This window comes from Sus scrofa, chromosome 14, assembly GCF_054392235.1.
Source record: "Sus scrofa isolate SSC_HxYL_T2T_F1_AM1 chromosome 14, Sscrofa_HxYL_maternal_Yorkshire_Landrace_v2.0, whole genome shotgun sequence".
NCBI lineage: Eukaryota > Metazoa > Chordata > Mammalia > Artiodactyla > Suidae > Sus > Sus scrofa.
In genome coordinates, this window is record NC_139396.1 from 56,040,345 (window position 1) to 56,063,568 (window position 23,224).

The 23,224-nt window shown below is 42.8% G+C and overlaps 1 protein-coding gene across 4 annotated transcripts in view; it reads left to right on the top strand.

Moving 5' to 3' along the window:
• Positions 1-23,224, top strand: part of KSR2 (kinase suppressor of ras 2) — a 414,955-nt gene that overhangs the window by 140,437 nt on the left and 251,294 nt on the right. The gene's annotated exons all lie outside the window — the stretch shown is intronic.

Sequence of the window (23,224 nt, forward strand, 5' to 3'; positions counted from 1 at the left end):
CTGATAATATGCTATTCAGAAGTTCCTGTCATGATGCAATGGGAGATATTCCAGATGTGAGAGTAGTGGTGGTCCAGATGCCATTGGCAAGAAGCTGACCAAGACTTCCAGCACCACTCAGGTACTTGCTACATAATAAATGCTCAGTAGCTGTTTGTGGGGGGAGTAAGCCACCGCAGAGTGGAGCTTGGTGCCTCATCCATCAGTATCAAACTACCCTTCGGGGTGAGTAACTAGCCATGAGCGTCTGCGTTGCTAATATCTAGACACACTTTGCTCCATCTCAGTCTATGCTTTTAAAAATCAGTTTAAAAGGCTTAATTATTGTTTGGACCTGAAGGGATATTTTTTACTTTTGCATTTTTTTTTTTTGTCTCTGGGCCTGGCAGCATCTCCCCTTGGAAATGTTCTTTGGCAGCACTGTCAGTGTGATGGTTTGGGCTCTTGTGGCAGCCTAGGTGTCAAGAAAGGTTAGCTGCTATGGGAATAGGCCCACTTGGGTTGGCCTCCTTCAGGTCAAGCTAGCAAATTTTCAAAATTAGAGTATAGTTGATTTATAGTGTTGTGTCAATTTCTGCTGTACAGCAGAGTGACCTAGTCATACATATACATGCATTCTTTTTCTTATATTATCTTCCATCATGTTCTATCTCAAGAGACTGGATATAGTTCCTTATGCTATTCAGTAGGACCTCATTGCTTATCCATTCTAAATGTAGTAGTTTGCATCTACTAACCTCAAAATCCCTATCCATCCCAGTGCCTCCCCACCTCCCTTGGCAACCACAAGTCTGTTTTCCATGTCTCTGAGTCTGTTTCTGTTTTGTAGATAGGTTCATTTGTGCCTTATTTTGTTTTGTTTTGTTTTGTTTTATTTTACTTTATTGCTTTTTAGGGCTGCACCTGCAGAATATGGAAGTTCCCAGGCTAGGGGTCAAATCAGAACTGCAACTGCCAGCCTACACCACAGCCACAGCAATGCCAGATCCTTAACCCACTGAGCAAGGCCAGGGGTTGAGCCCATATCCTCATGGATACTAGTCAGATTTGTTACCCACTGAGCCACAAGGGGAACTCCCCATTTGTGCCCTATTTTAGATTCCACATATAAGTGATAGCATGTGGTATTCGTCTTTCTCTTTCTTATTTCACTTAGTCTGATAATCTCTAGTTGCATCCATGTTGCTGCACATGGCATTATTTCATTCTTTTTCAAGGCTGAGTATTCCATGGAAGATATGTACCCCATCTGCTTAATCCATTCATCTATCAATGGACATTTAGGTTGTTTCCATGCCTTGGCTATTGTGAATAGTAAGCTAGCAAATATTTATTGGTGCCAAAGTTATGCCAGGGGCTCAGGTGGTATGAGGAGATGGAAAGTGCCAGGACATGGCCTCTCTCCTCCAGGAGCTTGTGGTCTAACTGCAGCTGTGGGCTCAGAAGCAGTGGGCTCAGTTCCTAAGGGGTGGCCGTCTGTGCCCTGAGATCACAGGGGGCACCATCCTCTGGATGAAGCCTTGGCTTCCCACTTGGACCCGCAGGGCCCTGCCTGCCTCCCCCCACCTGGCCCCCGCACTCCCACCCTCTCTGCTCTGGCCCCCCGGCCCCTCGTATTTCCTCCAGAGGGTCCCAGCCTTGCACATGCTGGTCCTGCTGGCGGCACTTGCTCCTCTTTCTTTGCCTCATTAACCGCTGCTCCTCCTCCAGATCCCAGCTCAGGGGAGCCTCTTCCCAACCCTCAGCTCCCTTTGTCCTCACTCAATAATTCAAGTGCGATTCCGTGTTTAATGCCTGCCTGCTTTTCTAAATCTGCGCTGGACGTTACATGTATGAGGGGAGGATAAAAAGAAACGTATGACATTCATTTTTTAACCTGCTTGAGTATGCACAACATAAAATGTCCCATTTTAACCCTTTTAAGTGTTCGGGTCAGTGGCAGTAAGGCCCTTCATGATGTTTATAATTATCCCCACTGTCCCCTCCCCCACCCCGAGCTTTTCTCATTGTCCCAAACTGAAACTCTGTAACAATGAAGCAACCCCAGCCCCTGTCAACCACCCTTCTCCTTTCCCTCCCTATAAAGTTCACTATTCCAGGCTCTTCCCATAAGTGGAAATGTTATATTCGTCCTTTTGCGAAGAGATTATTTCACTGAGCATGTTTTCAAGGTTCATCCCTGTTGTGGCATATATCAAAATTGCATCGGTTTTAATGGTTGAATAATATTCCATTGTGTGAATAGACCACATTTTGTTTATTCATTCATCTTTTTTAAAAAATTAAGGAAATTTTTGATTGTAGTTGATGTACAGTGTTCTGTCAATTTCTGCTGTATAGCAGAATATATATACATTCATTTTCTCACATTATCTTCCATCATCTTCATTCATCTGTTGAGCTGTTTTTACCTTTCTGTTATTGTGAGTAATGCTGCTATGAACATCGTGTACTTGTATCTCACCATCCTGCTTTCGGTTATTTTGGGTATATACCTAGGAGCGAAATTTCTGGATTATATGGTGACTCGATGTTTAATGTTTTAAGGAATGACATTAAATTTTATGATACATTTTATATAGCCTGGTATTTCCAAAAGAATTACCCTTTCAACATACAGTTAATATAAAAATTATTAGTGAGGTTTTTTAAACTTCTTTTTCATGCTGAATCTTCATAATCTGTCATGTAGGGTATAAATTCTGTGTGGGTGGAAAAGCTGCTGGTTTTGTGGTTCCACGTGCCTTGTACCTAGTGAGTGTCTACTCTGAGATGAATATGCATAGCTGCCTGGGGAAGGAAACAGAATTACAACTAGGCAACAACAGCAACGTCCTAACTGTGATGGAAGGTGGAGTGTTTGCAAGGTGCTTTATTTTCACAAAATCTGAAAACAACCCTCTGGAGTGGGAACTTTTATTATTCCCTTTTGAGATACATTAACTGCAGTTCAGAGAGGTTAAGCACTTGACTCCAGGTCACACAACTAGCAATTAGTAGAGCTGGGATTCAAACACACTTGGGTCCTGCCATTCTATGCCAAGGAGTTATCTGAGGAGGTGCTAAATCTTGATGTCTTGGAAAAGCCCCGGGTGCCTATGGAGGCGTCTGCCTCGATGAAGAGGGGGTGATGGAGGATAGTAAAAGTTCACCCAACATCTTTTTCCTGGATGCATCCACATTTCTGTCTGTCTCGGAGTCAAGACTACGTGGGTAACCTGAACAGACTGCCTGCCGCACCAGGCTCCAAAGCTTTCACAAGCAATTTTCCTACAGAGGGAAATTGGGAGAGAAATCAGGGCAGATGCTGGGCCCACTGAATCCTCATGGTGAGGGAAGAAGCAGGAGGATTAAGAAAACCCACTGTCCCAATCACTTGTCTGGAGATAAAAATTGGTGCCTTGCTGTACCTAAGGTCATCTAATGCCACCTTCTGCTTTCTTGAATTTGCCAACAGAAGTTATAAAACTAATACAATGCCTGTCACTCAAAGGGAGGCAGAGTGATGGAGCAACAGAGAGTTCTGGAATTAGAAGAGTCTCAGAGAGCAGCCTTCTCTAATGTGGCTTGTCCTCATGTGGACTCTCTCCTGCCACATCCCTGGGTGCTGGTCTGAGCCTGGTGAGCCTCCCCAGCTTCTCACCTCCTCTTCCTTCCTCAGAGGCCCATGGGGCAGCCCATCCTTCTGAAGAGGGTAGGGCAGGCTAGAGACACAGTTGTTATTCAGATGATATAGCGTCAGAAGGAGGCAGGATCAGGTAAGGGCATCTTCCTACTCTCTCTCTCTCTCTTTTTTTGCCGCACCCATAGCATGTGGAAGTTCCCAGGCTAGGGATTAAACCTGCGCCACAGCAGTAACCAGAGCCATAGCAGTAACAATGCCATATCCTTAACCTACTGAGCCACCAGGAAACTCCAGGTCATCGTCCTACTCTTTTTTTTTTTTTTTTTTCCTGCCATACCTGCATCATGTGGAGTTTCCTGGGCCAGGGATGGAACCTGAGCCATGGCAGTAACCAGAGCCACAACAGTGCCCATGTCAGATCCTTAACCCACTGAGCCACCAGGGAACTCTGGGACATCTTCCTACTCTTTTTCTTTGGTTATCAGATCTTTATCTCTCAAGGCTTTGTCTTTCCAGCGCAGCCCTGGGCAGGAATGGGATTTTAGCTGTGGTAAGACATTTCCTGCCTCACTGCTTGCTGAATTCAGGATGGTGGTACAAACAGTGTTATTAATCATAGCAGTTAGAATTTATGTGTTCAAGAATCAATTCATTCCATAAATATTGAAGTGTCATATAATTTGTGCATCAAGACCAAATAATCAATATTTATTTTAAAATCGTCCCCCAGCTCTCTTGTGATATAATGGACAAATAATGTGGTGCAAGTCTTAGATGTTCCAAATGATGATTGGATACAATATGTGTTGGGGAAAAATATCTGTACTTCTTTGTTGCCAGGCTCTGTGCTAGATGCTAGGGGATGCAGTGGTGAGAAAGTTAGCCCAGGCTTCTACCTTCTCAGGGCTGATATTCCAGTGGGAAAGACAGATGATAAGCAAAACAGATAAATATGGTTGGTCCTAAATCTTTGTGGTTCTATATTCATCTCTATAAATTCACCTACTCCCTAAAATTTATTTGTTGCCCTAAAATCACTACTTGCATTTGTGGACTGGGGAAAAGTTTGAGTCGCCTGATATGCAGGTTCTCCACTGAGAACCCTCTGCCTTCTTGTTTCAGCTCTCACACTGTTAATGAGTGGGTTTTTTTTTTTTCAAGTTTAGAAAGAGTTTTTTGTGTTTTTTTGGGGTGATTTTTCTGTTTAACATAACCCCTGAGGAATTTCCCGGTGGCTTAGTGGTTAAGGAACTGGCATCGTTGCTGTGGCTGGGGTTTGATCCCTGACCTAGGATCTTCCGCATGCCATGCGCACAGCTGAGAAAATAAAAAAATAAAATAAAATGACCCTGAGCATAGTGCTGAAGTGCTGTCTAGTTTTCCTGAGTGCAAGCAGCCTGTGATGTGCCTTATGGAGAAAACATGTGTGTTACATAAGATTCGTTCAGGCAGGAGTGATAGTGCTGTTGGCCATGAGTCAAATGTTCATGAATCAGCAGTACAGATCTTAACTAACTTACTATATGCTGTCTTTAAATGGAAGTGGACAAAAAGCAGGATTATTATGGATCAGTTGAGGAAAATGTGACTAGAGGCTTATAGGAACCTAGCCTTTTCTTTCCACTAGGAGCAGTGGTTCAGTGTTGGCTAATTCAGTGTTTGGCTTGACTTTATAAAACATAATGATGGTGAATAATGAGAGCAGATGATAAAAAGAATCATTCCACTGAATGCTAAGAGTTGTGAGGAAAGTGAAACAGGAGGAGGGGGGGGAGAGGGAGGGAGAGAGAGAGGGAGAGGGAGAAGGGGAGAGGGAAGGGGAGAGAGAGAGAGAAGTAGGGTGAAGGCGATGAACAGAGATAGATAAGGGGCACTCAGTGCTGTGGGGAGCAGAGGGAGAGCTCTGCCTGGAACCCAGGAATCTTGAGGCCCAGTGCACTCTGCCATCCATTCTGCTCACTGTTTGTATTAGGCTATTGAGAGCTGCATTGTGATGCTGACAGCCACTGGCATTCAGAACTGTGGTTCCCAGGAGACTGCAGTGCACAGTGTCAGAACCATTCAATACTTCAGGGCTTGCTGTCCTACCAGACATCCTAACCACCACTGGAAGGTATTTTATTGCAATATTTCCCTTGCAAATTCTAACCGTGCTACTAACTATGGAGGGCCTTTTTGTTTTTTTCAGTTTAAACTGTGCAGCAGATGGTGGCGGTTGCTCTCTTTATTCTGGAGATGGGATGCATCCTAGTTACAGTTTTAATCGGACTTAACAATTAAAACACTGAATATTGTAAAAGAGTATATAGTAGCGGGAAAAGAACAGGTTGTTTGGAGTCAGATCTGGCACTTTCTAGATAGGTGGACCTAGGGAAAGTCCCTACTCCTCTGTGAGGCTCAGTGTCTCCATCTGAACTGTGGGGCTGGTAATACTGTCACCCTGTATGACCATGAGGATTAATTCAGATATGCCATGTGTAGCTGCCAGGGGAATGTGATCTGTAATCAGGCTACCAAGGTTTTGAGCTTGGCCTTGAGCAGGTTGTTTTGTGTGTGTGTGTGTGAGAGATTTCTATTTTTTCTATTATAGTTGATTTACAATGTTCTGTCAATTTCTGCTGTACAGCAAAGTGACCCAGTCTCTCTCTCTCTCTCACACACACATATACATCCCTTTTCTCACAGACAAGTGTTTTAATTTTCCAAAGCCTTAATTTCCTCATCTATCCCACAGGGTTGTTGTGAGAATTAAATGAAATAAAGCATGAGGATGAATGATGGTGGGGCAGAAGTGTGGTGTACAGTAAGCACTAAGTGAATATTAGCTGTGGACATTATTTTTAGAATTTTATTTATTTATTTATATTAAAATATAGTTGATTTATGGTATTGTGCTGATTTCTGCTGTACAGCAAAGTGACCCAGTCGTATTTCTATATATAAATATAATGTATACACATTCCTTTTCTTACATTATCTTCTATCATGGTCTATCCCAAGAGATTGGACATAGTTCCCTGGGCTATACAGTAGGACCTTGTTGACTCTCAATTCTAAATGTAATACTTTGTGTCTTTAATCCCACACTCCCTGTCCATCGCACTCCCTCTCCCCTCCCCCTTGGCAACCACAAGTCTGTTCTCTGTGTCTGTGAGTCTGTTTCAAAGATATATTCATTTGTGTCATATTTTAGATTCCACATATAAGTGATATCATATGGTATTTGTCTTTCTTTTTTTTACTTACTTAGTATAAGAATCTCTATGTTGCTGCAAATGGCATTATTTCATTCTTTTTAATGGCTGGTAGTATTCCATTGTATATATGTACCACATCTTCTTAATCCATTCATCTGTTGATGGACATTTTGGTTGCTTCTATGTCTTGGCTATTGTGCATAGTGCTCCAGTGAACACAGGGGTTCATGAATTTTTTGAATTATAATTTTGTCCAGATATATGCCCAGGAGAGGGATTGCTGGATCATATGGTAGTTCTAGCCTTAGTTTTCTGAGGAACCTCCATACTGTTTTCCATAGTGGTTGTATCAATTTACATTCCCACCAACAGTGTAAGAATGTTCCCTTTTCTCCATACTGTCTCCAAGATTTGTTGTTTGTAGACCTATTAATGACAGCCATTCTGAGTGGTGTTAGGTGGTACCTCATTGTAGTTTTCATGTGCATTTCTCTAATAATTAGTGATGTTGAGCATTTTTTCTTGTATACTATGGCCATTATTAAGCTGCTTTATTAAACACCCATTAAGAGGGTGATGATAGTAATAATAAAAATGATGAAACAGAAATAACAAGAGTTGGCTAAGATTGGGAAAAACCAGACCCTAGTCCATTGCTGGTGGGAATGCAAAATGGTGCAGCAGCTGTGGAAAAGAGTTTGGCAATTTCTCAGAAGATTAGACACAGAGTTGCCAATGACCCAACAATACCACTCCTAGATACATACCCTGAAGAATGAAAAACAGTTGTTCAAAGAAATACTTGTATGCAAATTTTCATAGCGGTGCTGCTCACAACAGCCAAAAAGTGGAGACAACCTGTATGTCCATCAGCACATGAATATATAAACAAACAAAATGTGGTCTACCCATAGAAGGGAGTATTATTCAACTGTAAAAAGAATGAGATTTCTGATAAAGGCCACAAAATGAATGAACCTTGATGCAAACATTGCATCTTGATGCAGATGAAAACATGATGCAGGAGTTCCCGTCGTGGCGCAGTGGTTAACGAATCTGACTAGGAACCATGAGGTTGCGGGTTCGGTCCCTGCCCTTGCTCAGTGGGTTAATGATCCGGCGTTGCCGTGAGCTGTGGTGTAGGTCGCAGACGCGGCTCGGATCCCGCGTTGCTGTGGCTCTGGCGTAGGCCGGTGGCTACAGCTCCGATTCGACCCCTAGCCTGGGAACCTTCATATGCCGCGGGAGCGGCCCAAGAAATAGCAACAACAACAACAAAAAGACAAAAAGACAAAAAGACAAAAAAAAAAAAAAAAAAAAAAAAGATGCAAAGTGGGAGAAGCCAGTCACAAAAGATCCCATAGTTAGGATTCCATTTATATGAAACATCCAGAATAGGTAAATAGGTAAAGATAGAAACAGATTAGCAGTTGCCAGTGGCTGTGAGAAGGGGGTGGAGTGGGAAGTGACTCTTTCGCAGCTGTGGGAGTTTTTGTTGGGCAGATGGGCATTTTCTTTGGAATTTATAGAGGCAACATTGTAAATGTACTAAATGCTACTGAACTTCGAACTTAACGGTTATGTGAATTTCACCTCGATAATTTTTTTTTAAAAGGAGTTTTTTAAGAACAGAAAAGCTCCCTTAAAGTTAGTGACCAAAGGTTAATCTGGCTAGATCTCCTGGTGGGTAATAAAATGGCTAAAGCCTTATAGAGATGGGAAGCATTACTGGGTCAGAGCCCTGCCCTGGCTCGTCTCCCAGATGACCTGTACAGATTGGGGTCAGTGCATTGGTTTGGTCCTGCTTGGTGATGTCCTGGGGCTGAGACAGTGCCCAGCAGGACCCACAGTTTGGCCAGATGCCACCCTCATGAATGCAATTTTAGATTAAGATTCTTGCCAGTTTTGAATTGCTTTGGCAATGGTGTGTTTTTCATTTGTCCTTATTTACTTCTTGCATGTACTACAAATCAGACGCTTGAAAATTCGTCCTGGATTTCAGGTTTCACTCTTTCAGGAATTGTGGCTATAATGAGTATCATATTTGACTTACGAAGGATCAGGTGGCATTGTACCCATGGCTGATCCAAGAAGTCTGTGTGAAATGGTTTGGCCTTTCAAGGGCTTTCTGGCTGGGTTTTACCTCCTGAGGGCATTTGGAGGCTCCCAGAAAAACTGAGATGGTGAGGGGTATAGACCTGCTTTGGAAGCCCCACTGTATCACTTATTAACTGTGTGACATTGGGCAACTCAATCTCTTAGATAACTCGCCATTTCCTCCACTCTAACATGGAGACAATAGCAGAGTTTCCTCCAAAGGGTCTCGTGAGGATAATGTGAGGTGATGCATATAAAATACTTAGAATACTATCTGGTACATAGCGAGTGCTCAGTAAATAGTAACTATTAAGAATGTTAATAACAATTGTTATTGTTCCTGTTATTTTGCTTTACCAAGGACTCCAGTGAAATATTTTCAACCAGCATCTAAAAAAGTTCTGTTTCTTATGGAGTTCCCGTCATGGCACAACGGAAATGAATCCAACTAGGAACCATGAGGTTGAGGGTTCGATCCCTGGCCTCACTCAGTGGGTTAAGGATCTGGCATTACCGTGAGCTGTGGTGTAGGTCACAGATATGGCTGGGATCTGGTGTTGCTATGGCTCTGGCATAGGCAGGCAGCTACAGCTCTGATTGGACCCCTAGCCTGGGATCCTCCATAAGCCTCAGGTGCAGCCCTAAAAAGACAAAAAGACCAAAAAAATACAAAATGAAAGTTCTGTTTTGTAGATGGCTGCTTAGCTCAGTTGGTTAGAGCTTGGTGCTGATAAAAGTTCTGTTTCTTGCCACAAAGTGACAAGGATTAAAGTACAAATGCTTCGTTTTTGGTCCATGGTTAATTTCAGTCTATTTAGCCAGCATCTAAAGGTTTTGATTCTTGGGAGTTCCCGTTGTGGCTCAGTGGTAATGGACCTGACTAGTATCCATGAGGACTCAGGTTTGATCCTTGGCCTCGCTCTGTGGGTTAAGTATTTGACATTGCCATGAGCTGTGGTGTAGATTGCAGATGTGGTTCAGATCTGGCATTGCTGCAGCTGTGGTGTAGGCTGGAGGCTACAGCTCCCATTCGACCCCTAGCCTGAGAACTTCCATATACTGTAGGTCCAACCCTAAAAAGACAAAATAAATAAAGTTTTTTGTTTCTTGCTGGAAAGTTATGAAGATTAAACAAACTAACCAGCGTTTTGAAATATTCACAAAATTACAAGCAGGGGTGATTCTGGAATAGTAGACTCTTTGCCAGTTCTGCCTCTGAAGTTAGCCCTTCATGTTCATTCTGATGCTGGCTCTGAAATTCAGGCAAATTCTAAGCCACACGCTTGTCTGTTTATGAAATTTTAATGGAAAGGGACAAAGAAGTTAGACACTTGCCGAGACTTTCTGAAATCGCTTTCTCCCTTGAGAATGGCTTTTATTTCTCTTGGTCCCTTATCAGAGAATGTCAAAAGAAAAATCCCTGCACCTTGAAATGCCTTTAATCAATCCTCAGACCTTTCATTTCTTCAAACCTATTCCCTTCTTCCCACCCCTTTCATGACTTGAAATAAAATGATTTTCCAGAAACGGATGACAAGATAGCGAGGGCTACGATTAATAACCCCCAGAGCACCTGGGTGCCACACCTCCCCTATTTAAAATGAAAAATTACCCGTTTCCCTCAGACTTTATTAAAAAGAGGATCAAAAGAGAGAGGGAAAGAGTTGATATAATACAGCCCATCAGTGAAATACTTCTGAAGCGTCTGCAGAGAGAGGTCGAAATTGCTGTCAGTGGAGCGGCTGGCAATTTGGATAATGAAATGAGGCTTTTTGCTCCTTCATTCCCAAACTTCTGATTTTTAAATGTAAGGGTGAAGGAGAAGAGAGTATGAGGAAGAAGGGAGTTTGGAAGGAGTGAAGCTTTTCTTCCTCTCTTTTGATCTCTGACTTTGAAACTTCAGGACAGGGTACCTCTGTGCTTCCTTGAATCTCATGGAGGGTGTGTGTGTGTATGTGTGTGTTTGTGTGTGTGTGTGTGTGTAGGAACTGTAGGCTGTGGGGGGCAGTGAATCTCAGCTCAGCTTCAGCCGCCATGTGATAAGGGGGAAGCATGAAGGTGAAGGTTTCTACCAACCATGGAACTTGAGCCCTGTCCTGTCACTCATCTGGAACTCATTTATAAAAGAGATCAATAACACCCACAACACAGGACAGGTGGGACAAGCCCTGAGTCCCCTAACTGGCCTGGCAAGACCCTCCAAATGCTAACTTTTGTATTTCAGTAAATGTCGCTGACTCTTAGTTGAAGGCTCTGTTTGTCTCCTAGGACTGCTCTAACAAAGCCATCACTAACTAGATAGCTTAAAACAGCAGAAATGTATCTTCTCATAGCTCTGGAGGGCCTGAGGTCTAAAATCAAGGTGTCAGCGGCACCTTGCTCCCTCAGGAGGCTGTGGGGAAAGAGCTATTCCACACCTTTCTCCCAGCATCTGGAGGTTGTTGGCCATCCTTGGCATGCTTTGGCTTGCAGCTGCATCATTCCAGCCTCTGCCTCTGTCTTCACATGGCCTCCTCCTCTGTGTGTCCTTTGCTCTTCTTAATGTCATCAGTCCATGGGGTGCAGGGTGTGCCCTAATCCAGTGTTACCTATCCTGAATTGATTACATCTGCAAAGACCCTGTCTGCAAACAGAGTCATGTTCACCCACACTGGGGGTTAGGGCTTCAACATAGCTTTTGAGGGGATACAGTTCAACCACAGTAGGACTCAGTGGCTTTGGATACTGTGGATTTTCTCTCCGTAGGGGCAGCAGCTGGCAAGATCAGGGATTAAGGCATGGGAGGCCAGGCACTCTATGTACTTATTCATCTCTTTGATCCTCACCAGCATCATGTAATACAGGTGGTTTTACTCTTGTTTTTGTTAACATTTATGCAGCATTTACTGGGTACCAGAGCTTGTGCTAAATGCTCTGCCTGTGTGGTCTTATTTCATCTTCAGAACAATCCTAGGGGAAAGCTCTCATGTTATCTCCATTTTGGAGATGAGGAAACTGAGTCACAGGGAAGGTGGGGCAAATTAATTTCTTAGCCTCATGTTGCAAAGTCCATGGTGTTCCATGTGTATAAAAACTCCTGGAGTTCCTGTCATGGCTCAGTGGTTAATGAATCCGACTAGGAACCAGTTCAGTTGTGGGTTTGATCCCTGGCCTTGCTCAGTGGGTTAAGGATCCGATGTTGCCATGAGCTGTGGTGTAGGTTGCAGACGCGGCTCGGATCAGGAGTTTCTGTGGCTCTGGCATAGGCCGGTGGCTACAGCTCCGATTAGGCTCCTAGCCTGGGAACCTCCATATGCCGTGGGAGAGGCCCTAGAAGAGGCAAAAAGACAAAAAAAACAAAAAACAAAAAACAAAACTCCTGCTTCTGGAGTTCCACTGTGGTGCTACTGTGGCATGTATTCGATCCCTGGCTTAGGAACTTCCACATGCCACGAGTGCAGCCAAAAGACAAAAACAAGAACAAAAAACCTCCTACTTCCTTGCTTGATGTTTATTTAGAATTAATTCTTTTTTAAAAAATTATGGTCCATTTACAATGTTGTGCCAATTTCTACTATACAGCAAAATGACCCAGTCATGCATATACATACATTCCCTTTCTTATATTATCTTCCAACATGGTCTGTCCCAAGAGACTGGATATAGTTCCCTGTGTTATACAATAGGACCTCATTGCTTATCCATTCTATTTTTTTTCTTTTTTCTTCTTTTTTTAAGGGCTACACCTGTGGCGTATGGACGTTCCCAGGCTAGGAGTTGAGTTGAAGCTGCATCTGTACCTGCACCACAGCCACAGCAAGGCCAGATCCTTAGCCCACTGAATGAGGCCAGGGACTGAACCCATGTCCTCATGGATACTAGTAAGGTTCTTAACCCACTGAGCCACAATGGGAACTCCTGCATATCCATTCTGAATGTCAATTTTTATATCTACTAACCCCAAACTCCCAGTCCAGCCCACTCATCCCCTCTTCCTTCTAGGCAACCACAGGTCTGTCCTCTATGTCTGTGAGTCTGTTAGAATTAATTCTTATTCTTTTGGTTCAGAAAGCAAGTCTTCCAAATGCAGAGACATCTCTTCTTCTTCTGAGGGAGTCAGTCAGTGGGTGATGAGCTCATCACCTCCCCTCCCTGACCTGTAATTCAGGGCCATGGGATATCTGCTCTAAAGATTCAATGATCAGATGGGAGAGGAGACAAAAGGAGAATGTGATTCAATCATGTCATATCTTTCTTTAAAAAAATCTGAGATGAGCTTGACATTCCTGCATAGACTTGGGAGGTTTTAGAATCTCCTGACTGATGCTCTCAGGCTAAAAAATAACTGCTTCCTGAGCAGTGAACAGGGGCCAGGGTTTAACAGCCATGTAATGGGAAGAACCTTGGCCTCCAGCCCCAACCCCCTTCTCAGCATTTGCCCATTGGGAGAGCCAGCCCTTCCTGTAGCATGAGAGGGGTTCATATCCCAAGCCTTGAACAGTGTGGCCAGACAGGAACTTGGCTTCCATGCCATCATCTTTTTTTAATTAAAAAATTTTTTTATGACTGCACCCTCGGCATATGGAAGTTCCTGGCCAGGGGTTGAGTCTGAGCCGCAGCTGAGACAATGCCAGATCCTTTAACTCACTGCTCAGGGCCAGGGATTGAACCTGTCCCTCTGCAGCACCCTGAGCTGCTGCATTCAGCTTCTTAACCCCCTGCACCACAGCGGGAACTCCATGCCATCAATGTTTATGGTTGGGGGAGTAGGCATGACATGCGACTGGGGTCCAAGCCTTGATCTTACAGCTGTATGATGTGCTGGACCAGAGCTCCCTCCCCCCAGCCCCCATTCTGGGTTTGATGGCCTTGAGACCTCAGGTTTCCAGGAGCCCCCCAAGAGGTCAATGCCAGGGATCACTCATGATCCCCTTCCACTGACAAGAGCAAATCCCTGGATGGTCCTCCTTTGCCCTTCTTTCCAGCCTCGGCTTAGATTTCTTCCTCCCTCAGAATATCTCCAGCCATGCTGAAGTGCATGCAGTTCTCCCAACTCACCATGTTCTGCCATCTCCTGGCCTGGGCCCTGCATCCTTCTGTCTGTATCCTTCCTCCTATACCTTCCACTCTGCCTCTTTCCTAGGATGTGCTCCTTCATCCTCAAGATCTGGGCTTAGGTTCTTCCTCTGGGCTGCCTTTCCTCGCCCTTCCCCAGAAAGCTGGCTTCCTCCCCTCTGCTCTCACTTACCTGCACTTTCTCTAACTTCACATGCCCCGTTCCGTATTATATTTATTCATTTATTTAATTAGGTAAAACTCATAGAACATACCCCTGACCATTTAAAAGTGAACAATTCTATGGTGTTTAGTGCATTCATAATGTTGTGCAACCATTGCTTCTATCAAGTTCCAAAATGATTTTATCACCCCAGAAGGAAACTGTGTACCCATTAAGCTGTTGCTCTCCATTCCTTTCTCCCCCCATTCCCCATCCTTGGCAATCACTAATCTGATTTCTGTCTTTATGGATTTGCTATTAGGAACAGTTCATATAGATGGAATCATACACTGTGTGATATTTATTTATTTATTTTTGTCCTTTCTTTTTAAGGCCATGCCTGCGGCATATGGAAGTACAGGCTAGGGGTCAAATTGGAGTTGTAGTTGCTGCCCTACACCACAGCACACAGCAACATGGGATCCTTAACCTGCTGAGTAAGGCCAGGGATGAAACCCGCATCCTCATGGATATTAGTTGGGTTTGTTACCACTAAACCACACTGGGAACTCTAATATTTCTCTTAAAAGTTTTTTTTTTATTGAAATATAGTTGATTTACAATGTGTTAGTCTTCCATTATAGGTAATTACAAGATACTGAGTATAATTCCCTGTGCCACGCAATAGGTCCCTGCTGGCTACACATCTCGTATATAGCAGTATGTGTGCTTTAATCCCAATCTCCCAGTCTATCCTTCTCCCCTTTCCCCTCTGGTAACTATAAATTTGTTTTCTATGTCTGTGAGCCTCTTTCTGTTTTGTAAATAAGTTCATTTGTATCCTTTTTTAGTATTCCACATATAAGTGATATCATATGGTATTTGTCTTTCTTTATCTGGTTAACTTAGTATGATAATCTCTAGGTCTATCCATGTTGCTGCAAATGTCATTATTTCATTCTGTGTGACATTCATGTTTGGCTGATTCCACTTGCATCATGTTCCTCCAAATCGAAGCATGTTATCATGACTTCATTCTTTTCTGTTGGTGGATTCATATTTCATTGTATGAACACACCACCTTTAGTTTATCCATCTGTCAATCCACAGGTATTTAGGTTATTTCCACCTTTTGGCTGTTGTTCCTGTGTTGCTATGAGCATTCACGTACAAACATTTGAGGGCTGCTTTCAATTTCTTTGGGTCTATACATGCACGTGCAATTGCAGGGAGCACTTATGTCATTGTCGTTGTTCCCGCTTGACTGTGAGCATCTTGAGGGCAGGGAAGACAGATACCTGACCCCAGGGGCTGGCCTAGTGAATGCCTGGGGAACAAATTGGATGAATCCCAGGCATCCAGAATAGATGTCTTTCTCATCTTCAGTCACTGTCCATTTGTCTGCATCATTGTGTGGTCCAGGCTCTGCGCTGATGGCTTGTCTCATTTTATCTTATTAACTTGCTCCTTACTTTGCTCTGCTATTTGCTCATATGTACCCCAACATCCTTTAACTTTTCCCCATTTTTAAAAGTTTAATTGAAATATAATTGATTTACAGTATCGTGATAAGTTCTGCTTATAACAAAAGTGATTCAATTATACGTGTACACACATCTATTCTCTTTCAGATTCCTTTACCACACAGACCACAGAATATTGGGTAGAGTTCTCTGTGATACACATATGGCAGGTCCCTATTGGCCAATCATTCCATATACCACAGGGTGCATATGTCAATCTCAAACCCACAGTCTATTCCCCCCACCCCACACACATAAGTTTTTCAATCTATGAGTCTGTTTCTGTTCTGCAAATAAGTTCATTTGTATCCTTTTTTAAAGATTCCACATATAAGTGATATAATATGATGTTTGTCTTTCACTGTCTATCTTCACCTAGTATGATAATTTCTAGGTTTATCCATGTTGCTGCAAATTACATTATTTCATTCTTTTTTATAACTGAGTAGTATTCCATTGTATATATGTACCATATCTTCTTTATCCATTTATCTGTCAATGGATATTTATGGCTATTGTGAGTAGTGCTGCTGTGAACAGTGGGGTGCATGTGCCTTTTTGAATTGCCCAGGAGCGGTATTGCTGGATCATAGAGTAGTTCTATTTTTAGTTTTTTGAGGAAGCTCCATGCTGTTTTCCATGGTGGTTGCACCAGTTTACACTCCCACCAACAGTGTAAGAGGCTTCCCTTTTCTCTGCACCCTCTCTAGCATTTATTCTACATCCTTTTCTGACTGGGGAAATCATTCTCTGCCATTCTTTTTTTTGGTACCCACGTCCAGCTTTATTTTCCTCTATAGCATTTATTATTGTTAACATTATACACAGTGTATTATATACAACATCTTACAGATAATATCAGAGTTCCTTTCCTTTATTTGCTCACCTCCTTTTCGTCTCTGTTTCCCTAATAAGAGTATGAGCTCTGTAAGAAAAAAGCTTTCATCTCTTTTGTTCACTGGTCTATTCCCGTGCCTAGAATAGTGCCTGGTATATGAGAAGAGTTCAAATATATGTGACATATACTTGGATGAATGAATGAATGCATTTAACCCTCACTGCACCCTCCTAGGGAGCCAGGATCATTCTCATTTTACAAACCCAAAAACAGAGTCTCAGAGAGGTCAAGTAGCTGGCCCAAGATCACAGAGCTGATCAGTGGTGGAACCAGAGTTCTTAGCTGAATCTCTATTGAGTCACAATCCCATATTTCTTTTTTTAAAAATTTGTATTGAGGTATACTTGATTTACAATGTTGTGTTAGTTTCAGGTGTACAACAAAGTGATTCAGTTATACATACATATATATCTATTTTTTCAGATTCCTTTCCTTTATAAGTTATTACAAAATATTCTTTTCGTTTCACCCAGAGGAACATGAGCAATAGCAATAATGTCCAATGTACTTCTCTGTGGCCTTGGAGTGTGGTATGTGATTAAGGTAACTTAAAAAAATAGATTTACTTTTTTTTTTTTTTTTTTTTTTTTTTTTTGACTGTACCTGAGGCATATGGAAGTTCCCAGGCCAGGTACCGAATTCGAGCCACAGTTGGGACCTGCACCACTACTGTGGCAATTGCTGCATTCTTAATCCACTGTGCCACAGCAGGGACTCCCTACATTTCCTTTCCTTTCCTTTCCTTTCCTTTCCTTTCCTTTCCTTTCCTTTCCTTCCCCTTCCTCCCTCCCTCTTTATTTCTTCCTTCCTTTCTCTCTTTCTTTCTTTCATGAACTTTCTTAAACATATTTTACTTAGGCTAATTTAACAGTGACTTTGTATTCCCCAAGCAAATACGTCGGTTGAGAGCTTGCTGGCTGATGGAGACTCTGACCTGGGCCTGACTGTCTGTCTGCCCTCAGGTCTCAGAGCTGTTCAGCCTCTCTGAACACCAGCTTCCTAGAGGTCCACAGAGTGAGGACAGCATCTGAGACAGCTCTCAGCACAGGTGCATGCTTTTTAAATGGGAGGCAGTAACAGAGCACCGTGATCTGGAGGATTCCAGTCCAGGCAACTAACATGTACAGTGTGCCTGCTGTGTGCCAGGTGCTGGGCTCAGCAGATTGCTTGTGTTATTGTATTTGATCCTCAGGATATTCCCCTTGGGGCATAATCTCATCTCTATTCTCTTATTGTCTCATTTCACTGCTGATAAGGCTAAAGCTCAGAGAAGTTTGATGAGTGCCCAAGCTCACACAGCCAGCAAGCAGGAGAGCCAGAATTGGGGCCCAGTCATGTAACTCCAGAGCTAGCTCTCTCAGTCACTGGACTGATGTATGTGTAAATATTTGAGAATAGACATCATGGTGATAGTGATTTTGGTAGACTGTTCTGGCAAAGTCTGGAAGGAGGGAGAAGGGAGACTCTTGTCAGAAATAGCCATTGTTCCAGCTCCTATTCCCCTTTGGTTGTGTATGATGGTCCAGGGTCTTTGGTTAGCGCAGGTCCCACTCTGTCCCTGATGCCCTGTGCCCTAGTGTTGAGGAAGCTCAGATCCTGGGTTTGAGTCCTGGCTGCCAGTTCCCATCCCTCCTGTAACCTTGGGAACATTGTCTTTGCACATACATTTCCTTATCTACAAAGTGGAGATCAAAATGGTCCTTTGTGCACAGATTTATGAAAATTAAGTAAGATACAGAACAGTCCCAATATAACAAATGAAGCAAGCAGATGACAAACCATTAAATAAGATCGTATGGCACTTCTTAAAAAAAAAAAAGAAAAGAAAAAAAAGGCACAGCAAACCATCTGGCAGGCGCCATAGCCAAGCGTTAATAGGGATGACAGCTAGTCTGTAGAATGACATTGCCTTTTTCCTTATCTGAATTTTCGAAATTTTCTGTAATGCATATGTAATAACAAAATGAGTTGTTTTAATTAAAAAGGGGGCGGTGAGTCAGCGTTCATGAAAGCACTTTGTAAACTGTCAAATTCTCAATAAATTAGCTCTCGTTATGGTCCTTACAGTAATTATTATTGTTATTGCTAGTTGGCTATGAGTTGGAATTTATTTCTGCCCCAAAATCTCCTTCCTGGTGATGGGAAGACCCACTCGGTCGCCTTCTCCAGGTCCTGCCACATGTTTCTTGACACCAGCTAACTTCTCTCCATCTTTGCTGCCAGCACCCCAGTGGAAGCCAGCATCACCTCTTGCCAGGAACTTTGTGGTACCCTTTCACTGGGTTCTCCTTGTCTGAGCAGCAGCCCCAGTGACATTTTGGAAATGAACTTTATTTTATTTTTTGGATTAGTTAAGTTTTATCTATCTATCTGTCTATCTATCCATCCATTATCTATTATCTATCTACCCATCAATTGTCTATTATCTATCTATTCACCAATTGTCTGTTATCTACCTATCCATCAATTGTCTGTTATCTGTTTATCTATCATCACTTATCTGTCATCTATCTATCTACCCGTTATCTATCTCTGTTATCATCTATTATCTGTCTGCCTATTAACTCCATTATATCTGTCATCTATCTATCATTCTAGCTATCTATCCACCTACAATCCATCATCTATCTACCCATTATCTATCTCTGTTATTTTTATCTACCTATTATCTATTATCTATCTACCTATTATCTATCTGTTATATCTGTTATCTATCTATCTGTCTATCTTCTAGTGTTATTGAGAAATAATTGACATACAGCATTGTATACATTTAAGGTGTATAGCATAATGATCTGATTTACATACATCATGAAACAATAACTGCAATAGGTTTAGTGAACATCCATCATCTTATATAGATACAAAAGAAAAGAAAAAGAAAAAAATTCTTTTCCTATGATGAGAACTCTTAGGGTTTGCTCTTTTAATGACCCTCATATATAACAAATGATGGTGCTAGTTATAGTAATCATGCTTATTTTATAACTGAGAGTTTGTAACTTTTGACTGCCTTCATCTAATTTTCCTCCTACCCACCCACTGCCTCTGGTAATGACAGATCTTCTTCTATGAGTTTGTTTGTCTTTGAAGCATAATTGACCTACAACACTGTTAGTTCCTGGTGCATAACATAGTGATTGGATATTTCCATCTATTACGAAATGATCACCATGATAAGTTTAGTTACAGCGTGGGGAATGTAGTCAATAATAATGTAATGTCGGGAGTTCCCGTTGTGGCTCAGCAGTTAGTGAACCTGACTAGCATCCATGAGGACGTGGGTTCAATTCCTGGCCTCACCCAATGGGTTAAGGATCCAGCATTGCCATGAGCTGTGGTGTAGGTTGCAGACACGGCTTGGATCCCGTGTTGCTGTGGCTGTAGCGTAGGCCGGTAGCTACAGCTCCCGTTGGACCCCTAGCCTGGGAACCTCTATATGCCACAGGTGTGGCCCTAAAAAGACAAAAAACAAAACAAAACAAAAAACAAAAACAAAAAAACAATGTAATATCTTTGTATGGTGACATGGTAACCAGAGGAATGAACTTTAGATCAAAACCCTCAATGGCTTCCCTTTGAACTTGGTATGAAATCCACACTGCACCTTGGCCCATGGGCCTGGGGTCTGTCCTCATCTGTCCCTTCAGCCTCCTGCATCACTTGCGCCATTGTCACCATACATCTTCTTCAAAAAGACACCAGAAAAGGAATCCAGGAAAGTGCCTGCCCTGACTTAGATGGTTTTGGAGCTTGTATGTTTGGTCTTAGTATTTCACTCTTACGGTTTTATATCTCTTAACACAGAGGATGTAGAAGGGCTGGGCAATGTAGCTCGAAGGTCTGTACATCAGACCAAATTTGTATTTGTATAGCAAATGAGTGAGAAGTCTTTTTTTTTTTTTTTTTTTTTTTTTTAAGGGCTGCACCCTGCACCCTAGTTGGATTCTTTCTGCTATGCCACGACAGGAACTCTAGAGTGAGAAATCTTAATGTTCCACTAGATTTATTTTTATTTTCGGATTCAGCTTATGTCAGGGCTGAAAACCTCAAGTTGCAGTCGGACAGTGGGATTTTAATTTTTTTTTAATGCTGCATTTTTTTCTAATAAAGTGTTGCACAACCAAAAACATCCTCTTTCTACATCTGTACTTTTGTCCTTGCCATCTTCCTCCCCTCCCCTCATACCTACCGTGCTCTTTCCTTGGCTCTTGGCATGGCCATCCCCTTCTTGTCCCCAGATACCAGCTTTTTATTTTATTTATTTTTTTATTTTTTATTTTTTTTTTTCCTTTTTGCCATTTCTTGGGCCGCTCCCACGGCATATAGAAGTTCCCAGGCTAGGGGTTGAATCAGAGCTGTAGCCACTGGCCTACACCAGAGCCACAGCAACGCGGGATCCGAGCCACGTCTGCAACCTACACCACAGCTCATGGCAACACCGGATCGTTAACCCACTGAGCAAGGCCAGGGATCGAACCCGCAACCTCACGGTTCCTAGTCGGATTCGTCAACCACTACGCCACGATAGGAACTCCTATTTTTTTAAAGTTTTATTGAAGTATAGTTGATTTACAAGATTTGATAATTTCTACTGTACAGTAAGGTGATTCAGCTTTTCACATACTCATATCCATTCTCTTTCAGATTCTTTTCCCACATAGTTTGTCACAGAATATTGGGTAGAGCTCTCTGTGCTATACAGGAGAGCTCTCTGTGCTATAGCTCTCTGTGCTATACATTGGCCTATCATCCTATATACCACAGTGTGCATATGCCAATCCCTAACCCTGAGGCTATCCCCCGCCCTATACCAGCTTAAATGTTACTTCCTTAGGAGGCTGATCACATTACTTAAAGTAAACCTCCCACCTTGTATTTAAAATTTTTTTTCCAGTGAGATTTTTATTGAGCTAACTGTAAATTTATATGCAGTTGTAAGAAATCAGAGAGATTCTGTCATAGTCAGTTTGGGCTGCTATAATACATAACCTTGGACTTGGTGGCTTAAACCTTGTATGTTCATTTCTCTCAGTTCTGGAGGCTGGAAGTCAGAGATCAAGATGTTAGCTGAGGAGTTCTTGTTGCGGAGCAGCAGAAAAGAATCCAACTAGTAACCATGAGGTTGTGGGTTCGATCCCTGGACTCGCTCAGTGGGTTAAGGATTCGGGGTTGCCATGAGCTGTGATGTAGATAGAAGACATGTCTTGGATCCTGCGTTGCTGTGGCTGTGGTATAGGCTGGCAGCTGTAGCTCTGACTCAACCCCTAGCCTGGGAACCTCTATATGCCTTGGGTGCAGTCCTACAGGGCAAAAAAAAAAAAAAAAAAAAAAAAAAAAAAAGGTGTTAGCTGATTTGGTTCTTGTTGAGGACCAGCTTCCTGGCTTGCAGACAGCCACCTTCATGGCCTCGGGTGTCCTTTCCTTGCAGCTCTTCTCTCTTCAGTTTCTCACAAGGGCGCTAATCTCACCATGAGGACTCCACCCCCATTTAAGCTAATTACCTCCCAAAGTCCCCACCTCCACATACCATCACCCAGGGGGTTAGGATTTCAACATATGAATTTCAGGAAGACACATTTAGCCCATAACAGAGTCCTTGTACCGTTTGCTCAGTTTCTCTCAGGGCTAACTTTTTTGCAGAACTGCAGTGAAATACCACAACCAGAATACTGACATCGATACAACCTACTCTCTTGTCCAGATCTCCCCAGTTTTGCATGTACTTGTGTGGGTGTGGATTTAGTTCTGTGCAGTGTTGTCACCCTGGTGGTTCATGTATCCACCCCCACAGTGAAGATACCGGACAGTTCCAACACTATACATGGTCTTCATGTTGTTGTTGTTGTTTTGGTTGCACCCATGGCATGAGGAAGTTCCCGGGCCAGGGACTGAACCTTCCTGAACCTTCGCCACCTCAGTGCCTTCAACCCCAGCAGTGACAACGCCATGTCCTTAATCTACTAGGCCACCAGGGAACTCCTCATGTTGTTCTTTTACAGCCACATCCACGTCCCCCCTGCCTCTGTCCTTCCTCCCTCACCCTTGGCAACCTCCAAACTGTCCTCCATTTCTAAATGTTATCATGTCAACAATGGTACACAACTGGAGTCATACGGTGACTTTGGGATGGGCTTTTTTTCGCTTAGCATAATTCTCCACAGAGTCACCCAGATGGTGTGTCCGTCTTCATTCCTTTCTGAGGCCGAGAAGTGTTCTGTAGTTTGTATCACAGTTTACCCATTCACCATTACAAGTACCTTTCTTATCACATCATTCTGTTTCTCTCCCATCACTAAGAACCGTCTGAAATCCTTTCCCAAGTACGCTTTCTTATCTGTTATATCTTGTCTATCTTGTCCTCCTTCAGCAGAATATCAGTCCAGGGGATCAGAGCCTGGATGTGTGTGGTCTGTTGTGCCTTTTCCAAGCACAGCACCTGGCATGTCCAATGAATGCATGATCAAGTACACAGCAGTGATAGATCCAGAAGCATTGTGCCATAGCTTAATAAGCAGCCAGGGAGTGATGGGCGTGAACTTGATGTCTGCGGAATTCATGTATCTCACCTGGGGGTTAGATATGAAAATTGCTGTGTAATTGAAAGGTTATCTTTGAAAATTCTTTAAAGTGCTTTGAGACAAAGGCTGGAACTAGGACCCTTTGATGCTCAAAAGGCAAGAATTA